Below are 19991 nucleotides of genomic sequence, written 5' to 3' on the forward strand. Positions count from 1 at the left end.
GTCTGTCATCTTTTCAGAGTACATCTGAGAAGCTGAGGTTTGTCCCCTTCCTCTTTATTAAATGTGTGTTCTGTTGAAAGGACAAGTTATTCTCTTCCTTGTGGCCACAGCAGAGAGAAAACATAAATGAGATCAGTTGATGGCAATACATGTCAACTGAAAAGCACTTATTAAAAGGGCCATAAATCAGAGATTGTAGAAGGAATTTAGTGGTAGCAAGTAATCCAAAAGGGAACATGATTTTCCACTGATATCGATGCAGCAATAAACACTCTTAGGAAGATATTGTACTGTGTCAAAGCAAACTGGTCGTTTGATCTCTTAATGCATGCCCACCAACTTAGTATGAGTTTGCTTCAGACTGAAGGGGGGAGAAAAGAAGGTGACATGAAGCACCGTGAAGTCTGAGTGTGAGCCTTTGGTCCTGTAACACACAGATTCGATGGAGAGACTGCAGTCAGAGTCACTGCCTGTAAAATGTTCTGATTCAGACCTCAGTAGTGCCATGGATTTGTGGAACTGTTATGAAAGAGAGACAAATTAATTAGTAACTGATTTTAGTTGATGTTTCAGAAATTGCTTTCAGCTGCTTCCTACAGAATCTACAAAGGTTCATTGTGGTGCAGCTCATCACGAGATGTCTGGCAGGCTTCTGTGTTTGTTAATTTGACTTGGATCATCACTACAGTTCAGCCTAGGGGCTAAAGTGGACCATATAACTGGTTTAGGTACCGAGCTTCTATAAATCTAAGTACTGAAGCTGCAGTTTCAGAAAGATGAATAAGTGTGCAGCTATGTCTAAAAAACAATCTGACTAATTGAAATATGGTCAAAACTTAGGCTGCATGTATAATTTACTGTCATTTGTAATGTCATTCTGCTTACATTGGTGGTGTGTTGATTACAAGGAAGTCCTTCATCTAATCAAACCCATCAGATAAGTCTGAGAAGCATTTAACAACGAAAGCCTCTATGAGGAGTCCTGTCAGAGTCTGCTTATCAGTTTCCTCATTGGCAACATGCTGAAGCCTGTGAGGGTCAAGCAAGAAGAGAATCCACCCAGTGTCTGTGTGGGCTGGGTTGTCACTGGTGCTGGTTCCCTTTGCTGACAAGGAAGACTGTGAGAAGCAAAGCCCTCACAGACTGCCCTCAGTGGTGAAAGGGGGATAAACCCACTCACCTAAAAGGGGTGGAATTCTCCATACAGCAGGACAAGGGTTCACTGTTTCAGAGTAGGTGCTGGAGTGTCCTCAGTGGCAGCAGGTTCTTTCTCATCTTGCTGGAGCCCAGTGGGCCAGGGGTTAAGGGAGAAGTAATGATGGGTGTTGTGTGAGACGTGTCTGGCATGTCCAGCATTCCACATGGAATGAGCGGAGGGGATGAGAGCTGCTGCTTTAACATGGGTGTCAGTCTTGGTAATTCTCTCTGTCTGGTTTTGTTATTGAAACTAATTTTTCCTGTTATATTTTTAATGGGGCTTATTGCGGATGCAGTAGTGCTTTTTGTTTCTAGCATGGCTCAGGATTTCATCTGTGGCAGTTCATTTCTATTGCTTGATTGCCTTTTTTTATTTGTGTGTGTATGTGTGCAGCACTTCTGTATAGAATAATTTTAAGTTTCTCTTTAGAGATTTTTTCCTCCCTCATTTCCCCTCTCTAATCAAAAGAAATAGGTACATTTTGTTCTGTCTCTTAATGGCTGTTTTTAGTCTAAGTATTTATGGCCTTTACAGGAGCAGAGTTAATACTATATGATGTCAATATTCTTCCAACATAGTTATGCAGCCATCTTACATTTATGACCTTTTCCCCCTATAATTAGTTCCAGCTGAAATTAGATTCACTGAGAGCCTCGCTCCAATTACAGGCAAATCTGAATAAAACTGATTCCACCGTGGTTGTCTGAAGGAAAAGAGAGAGAAAAAAAAACGAGAAGAAAAAAACCCTTTCCAGTTTCTCTGTAGAAAACTAAGTATCACATCTCTGCAGTATGCCTGCACTTAATAAAAGTGAAAAGGGTTTAAGGGCCAGCCCTGTAGAGAGCAGAGAATTCTCAGCTCTGCCAACAACTTCAGCAGAAGTCCCTCTGGTTTTTCATGCCACCTCTTGCCTATTTGCCCTCTCTTCCCTTGGGCGGGAATGGTCTCAGTATACATTAGTCTCAATGTCCCCCGATGCTGAGGTGAGCAGCAACAGGCGCTATGCAGTGCCTGTATGTTTGCAAAAGATCTTTGCTCTGACAATACAAGGTAACTTGGGACTGGATTCACAGCCACAGTAGGGGCACCATGGCACAGGTATGTGTTGCAGTGCATACCCAGAGGTCCTTGTTCCTGGTGTAGATGTGTTTGGATGCACACAGCAAGCAAGCCAGGGACATGTCAACTACCTCTGCATCTTCCCTTTCTTTGGGAAGAAAATGGATGCATAGGAATGAAGGCAAAAACAAAAGCCACATCACCCCACAATGTAAGCATAGCCAGAGTGATTTTGACTCCTAACAGCCTAGATGAGTCTGGATATTAGTCCTTTAATGCAGATTTGTGTGTCCAGCACAGCTACGATACCAACAGTAGTGATGAGTCTTGAGATCCCCACATAAGCTTCCCAGGTGCTGACTGCCACAAAGAATTATGTGAGAAATGCAAGGAGTTGCTTTGAATTCAGAGCTGTATTTTGTATTAGCCGAATGCATCAAAAATAACACGAAGGTCTTTTACCATTATCTGAGATATTTAGCTGGGATTAAATGTTTGTTTACCTCAGATGGGTTTGCAGTCAGGTTTATACTTCTATCACCTCCAGATTGGATTACTATAATCCTTTATTTGTACGTTATCCTCAGCTCTTTCTTTTTTTTTCCTTTTTTTCCCTTTTTCTTTTTGGCAGATGGGTCAGTACAGAAAACCAAAAATTGATTTCTGGCACCCAAAGGAGTAAATTACCTCTTATCTGCTCTGAAATCATTGTCATATTGGGTTCTGATTCCAATCCAAATTGATCTTCAAATTAGATTTTGGATCAATAATAGCTTTATAATGGAATGACGTTGTTAAGGCTCCTAGCAGCTGCTATGACCTGTAGAAGCTGATGAAAAAGTCTCATCACAGCGTATAATCTCAGAAATATTAATGTACATCCAGTTGCATTAACTCGCTTCTATCTTTTCCATAGGGGTAATAATGTGCATTGGGTCAGTACTGCCTGCAGCTATGTTCATGCAGCCAATTCTCCAGTTCAGCTGTGGCTCCCTGGCCCTACCCAGACGGCTTTGTAAGGTTTTGGCAAGGGATAAATGTTGTGTTTCTAACCCTGAGCCTTCAATTCCAATTAAGTGCCTTCTGAGACATAGTGAAATGACCCTAGAACACCAAGTGAAATGAATCTAAAGATTAATTAAAGTTTTATATTAAAAAAATTACAATTTAAGGGGTAGGAATAAATATTTAGTGAAGGGAAAGAAGATCTAGTATTCTCCAAAGCCCCTCCAAGAAGTAGGAATTGCAGCTAAGGTGCAATTTCCCTTCAAGCTTTTCCAGGCACTTAGTATTTCAGAAGTGATTTATCTGGAAATATGTGTGAGTTATTTTGAGGCTGTTATGATTATATCATTTGATGAGATTTTTTTCTTCTCATTTCTGCACTGAGGACTTTAAAGCGAGAGAGACAGTCTGGAGATAGCTTGTGATTTGTTTAATTAACTGCCTTTCTTTTTATGGATGGTTGCTTGCAAGGCTGCTCTTTCATTTGGTGATTGTTTTTGTTATTAATGGTTTCAGACAGAGCTCTTCACGTATCAAGTGCAAGTTTTTGCAAAGCCAATGAAGGAATCACACAAGAGGGTGTTTTTTTTTCCTCCTCTTCTTTCCTGCCGCTCATGTTTATTTTCTGTGGTGCTACTCTCCATGGTCTGCCGTGGTTGTTCGCACTTTGCATGAAAAAAAAATGTTCAGGAGTTCAAAGCTTTTTATCTCAAATTTGCAAAGGGATGTTTGTTTTGCAAAGGTGTCAAGAAACATTTTAAGTTTTTAAATTCTACACGAATGTAGTAAGTTAATAAAAATTAATGACATTCTTAGTCCTAAATAACAGGGAGGGGCAGCCCAATAAATTTTGTTATCTTCTGTGTCCGTGTAACTGAGGATGTATTAACTCTGAGGCTCTCCCTGTTACATCATTGTGGTAGGAGAGACCCTGTGGTGTCTGTAGGAGGGGAGGGTAGAAAGAGGTAGGAAGAAAGAAGGAAGGGTATATTGTACTTATATATGTGACTTGGGGAGGTCAAAAAGGGATAGGTACTTCAATGGGCACTGATTAACAGCTGGGGTGTGTGTGAAATAAATGTTATGTGCCTCCTCCAAGATTATTTTGCTTTACCAAAGGGAGCTGAAAGCATTTATTCTGCAGTATAACAATATGTTATATTGTTACAGCCATCCTGTGAAGGTCCAAGTGTTCCCTCCAGGAGTCACTCATTCTAATGGCTGATTTTCATCTGCAGTGTTAAGTCCATGGTTAATCACTTTGGCCTGGGCTAAATCCATGCCACTACTGAAAGAGGCAGCCCCACTATCTCTTCTTTCTCTGCCTGTTTATTCCCAGGGCTGTTATTCCCCTGGAAGTGGTATTGACGGAGCCATATTGTGATTCAAATCAAAGATATCTTCTATTTTCAGAAAGATCAGCACCTTAATCGAGGTCAGTCCAGATCTGCATGGGCACTTACATGGTAGAACTGAGAAGAAAGAACAGGAAAGAACTACATTTTGGTGGTAAGTAATCTTCTGTAAAAACAGAGATGAGGGAGCTAGAGTTTCAGGTGGTTTCTACCCTACCAAGAAGAAGGGACTAGTGTTTACCGCAGTATGTAGGAAGACACAAAGCAGCAGCAGCTAGAGTAAGAGGAAAAGGTAGTTTAGGAGCAGTACAGTTTGTTAGAGTCATGGTAGGAATGTTTTGCATGTGTCTTTCTTTGGAAGGTACTGTTTTTTAAGTATCTACTCCCCAGTCGGCTCAATTGGAGTTTCGGTAAGGCTGTAGGGTCTTTGTGCACAATGTGTACAGAGTCATATTTTCTTCTAGCATCATGCTTTTGAGTATTTTGCCCATTGCATTTACCTCTTCTGTTGCTAAAAATCTTTCCTTTTATCTTGTTAACTCAGTGTGTATGTATTACAGGTTTCAGGCTGTGGAAGGAAAATACAAAAATGACAGGAATGGTTAACTATTTCTGCTTTTCCTTTCTGAAAAGAATGAGGTGAACATTTTCTGACAAGAAACTATTTAATAGGTAAAGTTTGGTTTACCATGTCTAATACTGTGACTCTCCTGAGAAGGAAATCTCTTACCTCTTCTCTTGGGGCAGAATCATTCTATTGTGTCTCCAGATTCTGGCCTTAAACATTTTTTTATTGCATGAGTGCAAAAGAGCTGAATCTGCTTATGGTTTCTCATTGGAATGCATTATAAAATCTTTTGTAAATGTGTGAATGTTCCTTGCAGTTACAGGAATCCAGGGTCCCATTAAAATAAACAGAATATCCCAATAACTGTTGCACAGACACTCAAAACATCTGTTCCTTGATGCATTATAGAGCTTGCACTGGGGAGTTACTTAATAAAGGTGACTTGGATATAGAGACAACCACAGAGGATGAAGGTAATATAATTTTAGAGGCATATAGAAGCCTTACATTCATTGCTGCCATTGGTGAGAATTAAATTGCTGAAATAATAATAAAGAGGAAAAGTATAAAATGTGCCTAGAAAAAGCAGAATTTCTGCCTAGGCAGTAATTTGAGGCAAAAGGTTTGGGATACAAAACTTCACAGGAATAAAATTATTTGAAAACAAGTAAAGAAACTTTTCTTCATACATATGAGATGTATTTTAATGTGACAAATGCGATGGCAAAGTACAGTTCCTCTGGAACTGTAATATTTCATAACCTATAAGAACTTCCTTTTTAGTCTATAGAGAAACCACTAAACTATTATTTGTTGTTCTTATACTTCAGCAACACTACATGTGCAAGTGGTAAATTTTCACTAGCTGTAGCAAAATGCATTTGAAGAAAGACTGTTAGCACTGCACTAATTCATGCTTGGAAAGCATCAATGCAAAAGCCTTGTCCAGCCTATAGTATTTCCTGATCTATGAAGTATCTTAATAGTTGTCCTTACCAGTAAATAAATGAAAAATGTAAATGTCAAAGGTGATTTCTTGCTGTAATTACCTCATTTACAAAGGAGACAGCTGCCATAAGCTGTTGTATCAGTAGCCAAATTATGGCATAGTTCAAAACACTGAGAAAATCAAGTTTCTAAAAATGTTTTCTGACTAGTCAAATACCTCTTTGTCTTCCATAGATCCAGTTTGGTTGGGAATATGGATCCCCTCAGAATTAGGCAATGACATTTTTATCCTTACATCAAAGTCTGAAAGTTTCAAATAATATGTTTAACAGATTGGGAGAGAGGAGAGGGAAGGAGTTAGGCTATTGGTGCTCTGAGGGTGCAAAACTAAAAATGTGGTACTGAATGGTTGCTGATATGGTTTACTTAGTAAAGCCAACAGATGACAGTGTGCTGTATGTTTTAGGTGGACACCCTGTGGCTGTATAAATGAGTTTGCAGAGTACTAGTGAGGGAAACCAGGTACTTGGAACCTAGCAGCTCTTCAGAGTGAAAAAAGCAATATTTTCCTTTTAAATTAACCTCCTCTCTAAACATACCTGCAACTTCCTCTTCTATCCTGCAAGTGACCCATTGTTTTTCCTTATTTATCCATTCCTCTTTAAAAGATCCTACCTAAACCACTCTGGTAAAGTCTCAAGTAAAACACATCTACAGCTTGTTGCAGTTTCTATTAATTTGGTTTGTGTTAAGTTTTTCCAAATTTTGGATGGTCTTATCTGCTAAATAATTGGAGGCTTTCTTAGAGCACAAGGTCCAGGATAACGAGGATTGACATTGCTCACTAGTCCGTTTAAGGTCTACTTTTACAGCAGCGTGGTTTGTTGCTAAATTCTAGGTCTGAAACAAAGTAGTGCTACTGGTTGTGATTGCCTGAGTGGAAATACTGGAGGAAGTTTTCTTTGATTGGAGGAAACTGTGACTTCTCAGTGCCAAAAGATGGAAAGACATAGTTTAATGATGTTTCATTTACTCTGAGCAGCACTTTCTAATCAAGTGGTCACTGCTTGTTGAATGCAGGAGTATAATTTCCCATTTTGAAATAACATTTGAATTCATATTTCCTATTTACAAAAAGTACATTCAAAATCAAATGAAACTTTTTTACAAATTCATGATTTTTGTGTGTGTGTGTTTGGGTTTTGTTTTACTTATTTTTGTACCATTATCTTCTAAATTAGAAAAAAAATAAGAAAAAAATAGAAGTCGTACTATGGAATATCCTGTAAAGTTCACAGCAATAAAAAGCTGTAATGGCTCACTTTTAAAGTACTCACTGTATTACACAACTTTGTTCCAGCATCCTTTTTCATTCCATCTTCACCAGTGTCACTGTGTTTAGGTATATTTAGGCACCATGTGAGCTAGACTTGAAGCTGTGGAGCATGCTGATGCTTGTTGAGCATTGTCGTGGTTTAAACCAAGTCCCCCAACTCCTGGAGAGTTAGGAAGGAAAATCCAAAGAATGTAGCCCCCACGGATTGAGATAAGAACGGTTTAATTGCTAAGGCATAACACAAAATCCCTACTGCCATTTACTACTACAAATAATAATGATAAAGCCAATAACAAGCGAAAAAAATACAACACCCCACCAGCCACCGACCCATAACTCACTCCACCCTGCCCGGCCGAGCACCGCGTGCTCTCTCCTCCATTTTCCTCCAGTGCTCCACCCCTCCTGCTCTCTCTCCCAGTTGCATCCTGGGCATCACGTGCTATGGTATGGAACACCTCATTGGATAGCCTGGGTCAGGTGTCCTGTCTCTCCTTCCTTCCGGCCTCCCCTCCTCCACCTGGCTGGACCACATGCTCAGAAAAAGCTTTGAACAAAAACACCCCCAAAACATGCTCGCTATCAAGCAACTGTTCCCAACCCAGAAGTCAAAACACAGCACTGCACCAGCTACAAGAAGGAGAAAAATGACTGCCACGGCTGAACCCATGACAAGCATGTACATAAACTCATTCTGAGAATGTGCAAGAATAAGCAAGACAATAAATGTGGACTCTTCTTTTGCTGACAAGGTCAAATACACTTTTTTTTTTACCTCCATATTTCTTAATTTGAATTTATTTTTTTCTCAATTATGGCGTTTATTTAGTACATATTTTACAAAAGGGGGAGAAACGAAATACACATGCATGGCCTTGGGCTTTCAAAACAAATTCAAGGTAAGCTCAAGAACATCAGGATATTTGTAAACAACCCATGGCAACATGCCTTAGTAACGAGACTGAGCCTTTCACATGTCCCCTGTATTTTTTACGCCACTTGATTCCAAACGTATTACATAAATATCATTCTGAACACTATAATAAAGAAAGCTTGAACTGATGCCAAAAGTACATGAAGTTCTTCCATTTGTAATTTTCCTTACAAAACTTATTAACTGCCTTTGTTTTTGTAAAAGCAGTGCTGAAGGTTACCAATAATACTGTGCTCTTGAGAGTTAGAATGGATAGAAAAGGTCTAATAATTGTAATTATAAAACTGAAAAGGAGAGTCTTGGCATATTAAGGCACTTAAATGAAGGGTAAGGAAATATCACATAGAGAAGGAATTTGTTAATCAGATTCAGAAATAGGTTTAAAAAGAGGCTGCAATAAAAATGGAGGGTAATCAAAAAAGTAACTGAGTGGTTTATAATTACTTGCTTATTGATCCACTCTATATTTCTTTGTGATTCAGTGAATGCAATGAAAAGATAATATGGGAATGGAATAAATGTCTCCCATTAAACAAATTAAGGACACGGATAAGCAAAAACTTCATGGTAAAGTATGAAGAAACTATGAAATTCCTATGGAATTATTAGCTCTATCTCACCACTGAATTGATCACTGTCTTGGTGCATGTTAGTAAAACAAAGCTTTAAAATCAAGATTCCAGAATGTAAATTACCTTTTTGAATTACCCATTTGAATCAACTATTCACATACCAAAAAAGGTCTTAAATAACATAAAGGATTACCACTTGTGTATTTGATACATACGTATGTGAATTTTGATGTTTGTTGCATTAAAGAATTGTGAATTAATTATTGTTTTGGATGGATCCATGGTTAATTCTGGGAAACAAAAATGATTTCCAAAACTGAAAACTGTGATGGCTTTACCACAATGAGAATTCTAAAACAAAGTCAACTTAGAAAGTAGCCACAATCTAGCTATTGATTTTGGAGCACCTTTTCCTCCAGCAGAAGATCAAATCTGAGTATTTTTTTGGTGTTAATTCAGTGACAGAGTTTGACTGAGGATGCTTTTGAACACACAGTTTGGAATGATACAAATCTGTGTTTAAATGGGGTAGTGGTTTGTGGTTTTTTAAATGACAGCATTCCAAACACCATCAGGTCACCATTTGCAAAACATTATAAATACAACAAATAAATGTTTTATTTTCCATCTCCATGCATGGAGGTGCAAAATGCATCGAGATAAATGCTTCATGTGAAAGAACAAAGGTATCATATTTTATCCAATTATTACCTGTCTGAAAGCTGAACTGACTGCTGATGCCATTGTTGTATTGTTAAAATCAGATTGTGAAACAAATACCAGAACTATAAACCATGTTTTGAATTATACAGATATTTCATTTGTAGGAATCTGTAGGTTGGTATGAATTTGTGCTTGTATATGTTCACAGATAAACCCAGTTAAGGGAGACTGACAATTCTACTGTACAAATTTGTGCTTTTTGTTTTCACAGAACAGGATTAATATTATCGCATAGCTAATTTGTGCCTTAATACTGGGCAAGGTAAACCATAACCAAAGTGCCAGTGGAGGCAGAAGGTGTTTCTTGAAGCACTCTGTCTTTATATGCCTTTCTTATTATGTATAAGCCTTTCTATTAGCTTTCTGAGAACAATCCTACCAGCAAAATTCTGCTTGCAATAATAATAGCAGGAAATGGGGACACAGATATTTATTAACACAAACCTTTAACTATTTTTGATGACCTTGGATTTTCTTCACACAGACCTTAAGAATTTAATCTGGTTTGGGACAGAACCCATTTTAGAATGTCAGAGCTCAGATCTAGTGCTTGAACGCAGAGTCACATTGGTTAAAAGGAAATGGATACAAATCCGTATTTCTGCCTTCCTGTGTCAGCAGAGATACACTTCTACCTGATTGGTATCCAGAAATTAGCAAACTAGAACTGGAAATTACTGTTTTAAACATTGCCAGTTTCAATCACACCAGAGCGTCAATAAAAAGGCTGATCACTTTTAAAATGTCCCAAGTAGTCACTCATGAATAACCTCTAGGCAGGCATACATTGTAATAAACCTTTCACTAAAGGGTTTAGAATAATGAACATGTCTGTAAAAACTGAAATCTATCTATAGCTCATTCACTAACAAAAAGGGATGAGTTTGTCAAACATTTTTCAGTAAGGTAGCTCAGTGTACTTTGACTAAGTGGTGGTTGGCTTCTTTAAGTTTAGGGGTTAAGGAAGTGTCTTATTTTCATACTAAACTGAACTTAAAAAAATCTTAAATGAAACCTCAAGCTTTATGTAGACTAGTTCAGATTTTAAGGCTTGTTTGGGGTTTTCCTTTTTTTTCCCCAGAACTAGATGAAACATTCTGTTTTCAATGAAGATGGCTTTCAGACCTAAGTTTAGTGTACATACTTACTGAAACCTAGAACTACTTCTGCAGTGACATCAATACAGTGAAGTGCAAAATTGTGTTGTCTGAGAAAATTTTTACACAGCATTTTAGCACTAAAACATAATTATCAGCTACATCCATAACTGTGACTGTAAGAAGTATGTATGCATGAGTGTATGAATGGAAGACCTTATCAAATAGCAATACTTCAGTTTATTACACATTTTACTGCTGTTAGTGTCATTAGTCTTCCCTGTTAGTCAGTCATTTTCTACCTGACTTCCTGCAGCTTTCTTACAAATGTGTACCATTGAGAGTTATATTTGCTTTTAGTTAGAAGTAAGGAAAAAGAAAAATACCATATGAATACATTCAGTTAAATTGATTTTAATGTTTTTTTCTTAATGAGTTGGATTGGGCATGCAGGTAAATTGAGAGGTAATTCGTTAGACTTTGTTAAATTATTGATAATGGTGCCAACCTGACTAACTCTATATACCAAGTAATGTTGATAGGAAGACCACACTAGATGACAAAATAGAGGAAGATCTTTAGTACCCACTCTAATATTGTCAATACTGCTATTCTTTATGTAAAGATCTATGAAAGTCTGGGGTTTTTCACTGAAGTAACATGTGGGAGAGGAGTGTCGATTTCTGTCAGTGATCTGTTAGTTTGACAAACACAACACATCCCAGCCTTTTTATTTGCACTTTCAAACCTTTCCTTGCTTGCTTTCAGACAAGGTGTTTTCTTCACACCCCACTGGCAGGAGGACAAAAACAGCTTTACAGCTTGAGGCATTTCTTCTAGCAAGTCCCAAAGTTAAAACACTTACCATACCATGAGTGCCATCTAAAGCCAAGGCAGAAGACATGTTCTAGACTAAGTGCTCTTTCATTTCACTAGTAAAAGTGGTTTGTTAAAGTTTTTCATAGTTTGACTCAAGGTGATTTGTTCCTGTGGAAAGATATCTACTTTTGGAGGCATGATTTCAGCCTACGCAAAAGAAAATTGATAAGTGAACAGCTTTTAGTACATAACTATGTATTTGACAATATGAATAGCATTGATAAATAGCTGAGCTAAAGTCTTGCACAGGAGATATGCAAAACGTTAACTTCATGAAGTTTGGAAGTTGTTCTTCTACGTGGGACATTTTACATGGAAGTCAAATTGCAAACCGTGGGTAGCAAGGCATTGCCCTCTCTCCCTCTGTTTTTATGCCAGGACTACATTTAGCACTTGGACTTGTTGAGGAATTGGTTGGTTAATTTTTACATATGGCCCCACACTGCCTGTACATACATATCAGATGAAGGATTCTGCATCTTCTGAGCATTAGATATCTCTTGGAAGACTCATATTTGTGCTTTAGACTGGAAGCCACATCTCCTGAAACCCTAATTCTGGCTCTGACAATGACATGGGCCAAACTTGTTGGCAAACCATTTTGAAATCTCCAGTGGGACTTCGGTGTTTTGTTTGCTCCTAGAATTCGCTGTACAACCCTGACAAATACAGAGTGAGGCAGCCCAGAATAGGCTTTGGCAGAGGCAGTGAGCTGAATGTGTATGTGCTTTAACGTGGCAAAAAAAGGCTAGAACAAGAAAAGTGAAAACCATCAGATGTATGTTGTGCTTGGACATATCCTAAGATTGTTACCTGTGAAGCAAATCTACATTAGAAAGGTCTCTACTTTAGACATGTACTTTTGAGAAAGCTGAAGGTGGGCAATATTACTCCCACTGTTAGATTCCTAACACTGATTTAGATTTGCTTCCAGAGATCTATCTTGACTTTATACCTCTTTTTATCTGTCAGAAAATAGAAGCACAACTTCCTTGCAGTGCTAGAAAAAATATCTGCACACATTTCTAACTCTGACTCTAACAATATGAAAAGAAGTATGGGTATGAGATAATAGCAAGATTTTTCAAATCAACTTCAAGATTTATTTACAATTTAAGTTGAAAAACATAGAACTTGTTCATCAGCCATGGCTCACACACTAACATTAAATGGCCCTTTTTAATGTTGTCACTGAGACTAAAACCAGTGCTCCCTCTTTTCTCCTACCCAACTTTGCCCTTCGAAGTGTGAATGATGAGTATTAGTCTCAGTGGAGTCTAAACTAGAGACATTTTTCTAGTTTTGTTAGGCACTTTGCTCACATTAATTAGGAAAAATGTTTGAACCATTTCTAATAAATCATGTCTCTAACTTTAGAAGAAACATTCCCATTATTTTGAGCACTGCTTCATTTCAGTGCTTTTTAGAGCCTACATGCTCCGTGCTTAGCATATACCTGCAGAATGAGTGGATAAAGAATGAAATGGTATCAGTTCTAAATTGAAAGGAGATTAATACTTTGAAAATGTAATATACCAATGATGCAGTGCTTATTCTTTTCACTTGGGCTAGCTGAAATCCTCAAGTAGGTATTAGAAGGTAATGCTCATTTTTGGTGTTCCATGTGAGAGGTCTCTTACGGACAAAAGAAGTGATGGTATTTTGTTGCCTTAATGTTTGTTTTCCTGTACTGGAGTCTTGCTTGCCTCCAACAAATCCAAATATTATCTGTGAAAGCAAAAAAATTGTCATAGAAAAACCACCACTATTTATTTGAAGATAATTTTTTTTTTTCACTGAAGCATTTGAAGAAAGTGTGTACTTAATCCTAAAGATGCATACTGGAAAGTTTTGAAATTTAAATGCCAGTATCATGTGCAATTATCTCCTTCCTCTATGATGATTATAGTGTAAAGAAAAAAAAATCACATGCTATAAGGGTCTGATTCCAGGTTCTGCCAGACATATGGCATCTGTGTACTGCTAATTGATCATTTATACAAATTCTAGTCATCATTAGCAGCTAATTCCCTATGTACTAATGCAGCTGAGAATTCTTCAGTTTCTAAACTGGCATTTGCTCTAGTATACAACACTGGGGGAAAAAATTCTTCTGATGGATGTCCTGTAAATGGAATAGCTTAGGAAAACAGGAATGGTTAAATGAAGCCTCATTTCTATTTTATGCAAAGTGCACATACATGTTTTTCTGCTATCTTCTCCACTGATTGACATTGTAATTTCCCTATTTCACTGTGCTTGGTAAAGAAATCTTGTATCTCCAGCTTTTCTCTTAGGATTTCCCTGTGGTCCAATGCATTTTCATGTTACGTGTAAATTTTGAAGTGGCAGCTAAAACAAGGTATTGTGTTGGAAAGTGCATTTAAGGTGACTTTCAAGGCCGGTATTTGCTGCAGAGCTACATTCTTCTCTGCTGTATCACACAAAGACACAGATTTGTGAGGAGCAGGCTGCAAAGAGCATATACCCACTCAGAATGAGATCATCTCATATGCTGGTTACAGCTTTTATTCAAAGTAGAATGGCAACTCCTTCATAGCAAAATACATCATTTCCCTAGAGGTATATATGGAGTTTGTGGTTTTTTTGTATTACACGTAGGAGAAGAGGAGTTTGAACCCCCTCAATTACATATTAGGGCATATATTTGTGTCCGAAATGAGAATGTAAGGTCCAGCAGATGGCTAAAAACATTGCATGTATAACCTTGCTTGACAGCCTGTTTATCAAAATCAAGAATTCCTTTGAATCCTCGTGGAATCTTTCAGAGAAGGTTTAATTAAGGATGTTGGGAAATACCATACACAGGAGCAAATCTACTGATCAGCAAGAGATGCTTCGTCATGCACTCTCGTTTCAGCCAGCATTTATATCGATCAGTCATTCTCTTCCACTGAATTTGACATTATCTAAACTAATGCAAATGTTTCATTTCCAAAGTATTACTTGCGATGTCTGAATGCACATGTAGCAGGAGATTTCGTATGGTGCAAGCATTAAGGATTGATACTAGTCAAATAAATTACTGATATAAGAGAAATTCTAAAATCAGAGAATTACAAGACTCATAAGCACTGTGAGCATTTTATCTTTTTCCCTTGTTTCTGGCTGAGTGTTTGTTGTTATTTTAGTATTAAAATGGTACCATAAACAATTACATGCTATCAGTGAAAATGCAGAGGCCATGACTGAAAGTCAGTGTTTACACTTCGAGCTATCAGAGTCTTTAGAGAGATGAGACATTCCTGTAAGGCTTTAAGCACTAAAGTAAATGAGCTGAAGTTTAAGCAGTAGACCTTGTAGTGAAATGATATTTGAGCATATTCTTTGGGGGTTGTCTATTGTATTGTACTATTGCTTCTAGAGTTACATATCTGCAGAATGGTTTGCAGACTTGGTCTGGCAACATGCTGGGGGGCAGCAGATTGATTTGGAGGAATCCATAAAAAATAAGTCAGAAAAGTGAGCCAGATGTCAATAATCTTACATTTAATTTTCCCACTCAAAATGTCTTGGGGCTCTGCCAATTAACAAAGATTAGGCAACACTTCAAGCAGTTTTCTTAGGTCAGTTGTGCTTGTGGCAGGGTTTCTTTATGGCTGCAAGTTTTACAGCTCAATAAATACTTCCCCAAATGGTGACATTTTTTGGAACAACTTTTGAGGTCTTTAAGGACCTAGGAGAATTATGGTCTCATTTGCTGTTCTCAGTGAAGTGAACAGAAATCAACAACTGAACAACAGCAGCTGAGGATGTTTGAGTGTTTCCCAGTATGTAACCACTGGTGATCTGTGAAAGTACAAGCAGTAAGCTGAACCAGGTCATGCTGATAGTATTTTCAGTTTTAGGTTAGGTAAGAGGACAAAGTAGTCCAATGGAACATTTGAGAGGTTGACAGTGACCTAGAATGTGTGGGAATTACTTGTTCAATTTGTGGAAACAAACATTGATTGACTGATGAATGATATTCTATTCAGAGTGCCCTGCTAATTAGCTCATTCGCTTTTTGCAAGTTAATTAGTAAGCTGTAGCCAATATCGACAGTGTTGGTGGATTGGATCTTATGTACTTTCTCTCATGCAGGATATCTGTACTTGTCACGTATCCCAAAAGGATAAAAAGTGAGGTAGCTGCATAGACAAACTGAACCAGATCTTTAGCTGGTAGCAGGCTTAGTGCCTGGACATATTTAATTATACTGATGGAGATCTTAGGAAGCAGATTATGGAGAAGCCAGAGGCAGAGGATAAGGAGTATCTCAAGCAAACTTCTTGTATTAATCTGCACATATGTAAATTGCAGTCCAGTTGAGCTGCATCATTACCTGAAGTATAACCCAGATGTTATTCATGTTACAATGCAGTGACATTTTAAGAATTCACCTACTCTTATGGTAGATTATTTAAATACAAAAGATAATTAGATTGATAAATTTTTACATGACAGTTTATTGATGGAGAATTGGGACTGCAGACTGTTGGTAAGGTCTTCCTTTGTCTGAGAGCTCTTTTATTTTAATGGTTTTGTTGGAATTCCTTTACAGTAGATACCTATAAAATAAACTGCTTTTTAGCATATGATCTGAATAAACAGATTACACAGTTCAATCATTTTAGTTCCTGGCTGTGTATTTCAGAATTGAAAGTCAAGAGGAAGCAGGAAATTTGCAGAACAGAGCAACAAACCAGTATAGTCATAATAATAAAGTTTTATTTTTTAACAAGTAGCTACACCCCAAAATGAGGGTAACTTAATCTGAGTAATTTCCAGGGAGGCTTATTTGCCCTTCCTGCAAGCCTTTTATTGCAGTCGTAGCATTTTTTTATTACTACTTCCCCTTCATTATTTCAATGAATGTAACAACTTCCCATAAATTCAGGCCTCAGAACACAAATAGATTCACCAGACATCCTCATTACTGCAGCACCCTTATCCACAGCTGAAATGCACAGTGCCTTGTCTTTCGGTCTACACATTTCAATCAAATTCTACAGCAAAATTCCCCAAAAGTAGAAAATGCTGAAGTACTAGAAGGGGATCTTTTTTTGAGACTGTTACTCCAGTCTTCTATCCCTATTTAATTGGGCTTATTGTCTTACCTGTTGCCTTTTTTCATACTGAGGATCATGTCTCAGTTGTGTCTTTCTGTTTTAGCACTGTGTCTTAAGCTGTAGCATCTTCTTTTTTACTAATATCATAGTATAGCTGTAAGAGTATATTAAAACCCAGTATTTGCTTTCATAACTCCTCCATTCTCTATGTGTGGTTATGAACACACTGGTTTTTCTAATAAAGAATTATAAATATATAATTTTGTCTTACAACTGGGATATGTTTTTCTATTATTTTGCTTTCAATTGTCCACTGAAAAAAAAAACATAGAATATCCGTAAATGTGGTGACTTTCAGTACTTCACATGGTTTTATAGTTAATATTTCTGGAACAATAGTGTTCCAAAAGCTTTTCACTCTATATTTTAATCCATAATGCATGGTTCTCACTATCTTTTAATTGTCTGTCTTGTTTAAATGTTGTCATATCCCTGGATGTGATTTAATATATTAATCTTCCAAAGAAACTGATGCCAGGCTGCCCTCTAGACACAGAAACTAGCTCAGTGAATATATATGAAGTGAGTGCTAGAATAGAAACAACTGCAAGAGGGAGTAGGTAGTATTTGTTCACCTTATCACTTCTTGCCAGGGTTTTAACCTGTCTGGAAACAAATCTGAAACTTTCATATCACTGCTCCATGAGTTTCTAAATCTGGCTATCCATGATGTAACACCAGTGCCAGAAGTTTATATCATGATGCTACTTTTGAATTTACAGAGGACTGAATACCTATTTATTCACTTCTAAGGAACACATATGAATTCATATATAACCCTGAACCAATTAAATCAGGCCTATTCTTATTATAAATTTTTTTAAAGTCTGGGCGAAGAAACTAACTTTTTGGAAGCCTCCTAGAGAAGGTAGTAGTAAATTACAGATTTGTTTTAATATTGTGTAGAATGGTGTAAAGTATCAAGGAAATACATGATCTTTCATTAAAACTGTGAAAGGCTAATAAGGGGAGATTTTTCATGACTGTAATTTATCTTAGTTCAAATGTTTTCATTCCTGATGGTTGCTATACAGCAAACTCCTTGCTACACATAAAAATGATCTGTCCTTTCCAGCAAAGAATGAATGATCTATTAAGTGCCATGTCAGGCTTGTTTATAGGAAGATGTGCTTGAATCCTTACATTCTCAGAGACACCCTCGGTGACCTTTCCTGGGCTATCTAAACTTTGGCACCTTAGTTGTCTGCAAAATAATGAAAATAGTACTTCTTTATGCCACAGGAGCTGTTCTGAGTCCTGAGAAATCTAATCAGGAGGATAAACAAGTTCTTAATATAAATTTGTAATTTGCATTCTTCTTCTTTTTCCATCCCCATCTCCCTGCCACTACCCAGAGTGACTGCATCAGCATTTTAAAGCAAAAATGTCACTTCCCACAGCACCTGCCATCTCCACAGGGAGTTTTTCAGGTGTTTTATGTTATATGAAGGGATAGCTACCATTCTGTATCCTGTAACTCTTTCTGTTGTTTTTGAATGGCAAGCACAAGACATGGATGCCAAGTCGCAGAGAAGATTGTCTAGCAGGAGCAGCTGGCTGCTTGGCAGCTGCATTATCATAGCAGCTTTGAAGCTGTCCATGGGTCTGTCATATGGTTTAGCTACCAAGAGACTGCCTTGGCTTCTGTGTCCTTTCTAGATGCCATCTTCTGTTAAATATTCTTTCATTCTTTGGATTTTTTTATGTTGTGCGTGAGCTCTTACTTTGTCTATAGGGATTCAGAAGTTTCATTTTGATGTGGAAAGGACTTCAGTTTTTAAAAAAGGCCCACAAGTGGTAGAAAAGTTGATGCAAGATTATATGCATAAAGCAGAATATTCAGAGAAGTTCGATTTGAGAATAATTGCTAAGCTATTATATGAAGTTATCTTTTAAATGTAAGAAACAAAAAAAAATGTCTAGTATTCAGCATCTGCTGAAAAGTAGGTCTCTGAAGAGACCTCAGGCTGGTTTCTAGAAAATTTAAGTGTGTGCTTTATAAATGAGGCTACTTTGATTTTACACAGTATGTTTCTACAAATGTTTTTATTGATTATAAATAATTAAACAAATAAGGTATTAAACTTTGCTTTCAAACAAAAAGAAATCATGAAAGCAATGTCAGTGTGTTTAAGCCCAACTAAGATTTTCTACTTCAGTACATATGCTGTTATTTTAAAGTTTATAGCTTCTGTCTGATTTGTCAAAAAATACTTAGAAATGTATCATACTCCTTTTATACTTTAGTCACTGTCCTTCAAACAGCTTGGGACATAAAAAAGGGCCATAAATACTTCTTTTTTTCGTATAAGCTTTTTATCAAATACTTAGTCTCATGTAAGTTTCAGGTTTAAATTTATTTTCCTAATGGATATGATGGTGTTGTTTATGAACTTTAATTTCAATTTTTTTTCTGTCAGTTTGTAGTTCTAAATACAAAATCAGAGTAAAAAATGTGGGTTTAGTTTTTTTTATATATCCAATGTGAAGAGAAATAGAAGTTGTCTATGTGGGCTGAAAAGTTTAGTAGCTGTGAAGCAGCACAGGTTGAGAACACACATAATCTCATTGGGTGTCTGGCTTTTAATTTGTCTAGAGTTAATACCAGGTTTTCCATGTAGTGTTCCAATAGCTTAATTTCAAGGTATGTGCTAACCTAATAGAGGGCATTCTTGATGAAGCAAAGAAAGATTGCTCCGTCAGAGTATGACCCCTGTTGTTTAACTGTGATTAATCCTGCCTGTCCATATATTAGACCAACAGCCTGTTTTCGAACCAATTTGGCCTCTTCAGTAGATTCCCAGCATTGCCATCTGAATGTTCCAGAAACTCAGATTAAGGTCTGTGTAATAGGGTTAAATTTCAGAAATGGGTAAAGGTTTCCATGTGGGGTTTTGCTGAATGCCATTTCTGGAACCAGCGTAGGAACTGGGAAGTCATGTGGTAAAATGGCATTTCTTAGCAAGGAATTGCACTAATAATAGTAAGAGAACAGAAGGGTTCATGACCAGTGATATTGCTGAGAGCAAATACATTATATATTGCCTCCAGATTAAGCCAAAGCAGAATTCACCTGCCTCTGGTATTGTATCACTGATCTTTCTCTTGCCAGCTTACCTACCCCAATCTGTTATAAAAGAATAGACCAAGAATGTGTTGGGTGAAACTGAGATATAGGGCAGGGG

Source organism: Melopsittacus undulatus, chromosome Z (genome assembly GCF_012275295.1).
Source record: "Melopsittacus undulatus isolate bMelUnd1 chromosome Z, bMelUnd1.mat.Z, whole genome shotgun sequence".
NCBI classification, from domain to species: domain Eukaryota; kingdom Metazoa; phylum Chordata; class Aves; order Psittaciformes; family Psittaculidae; genus Melopsittacus; species Melopsittacus undulatus.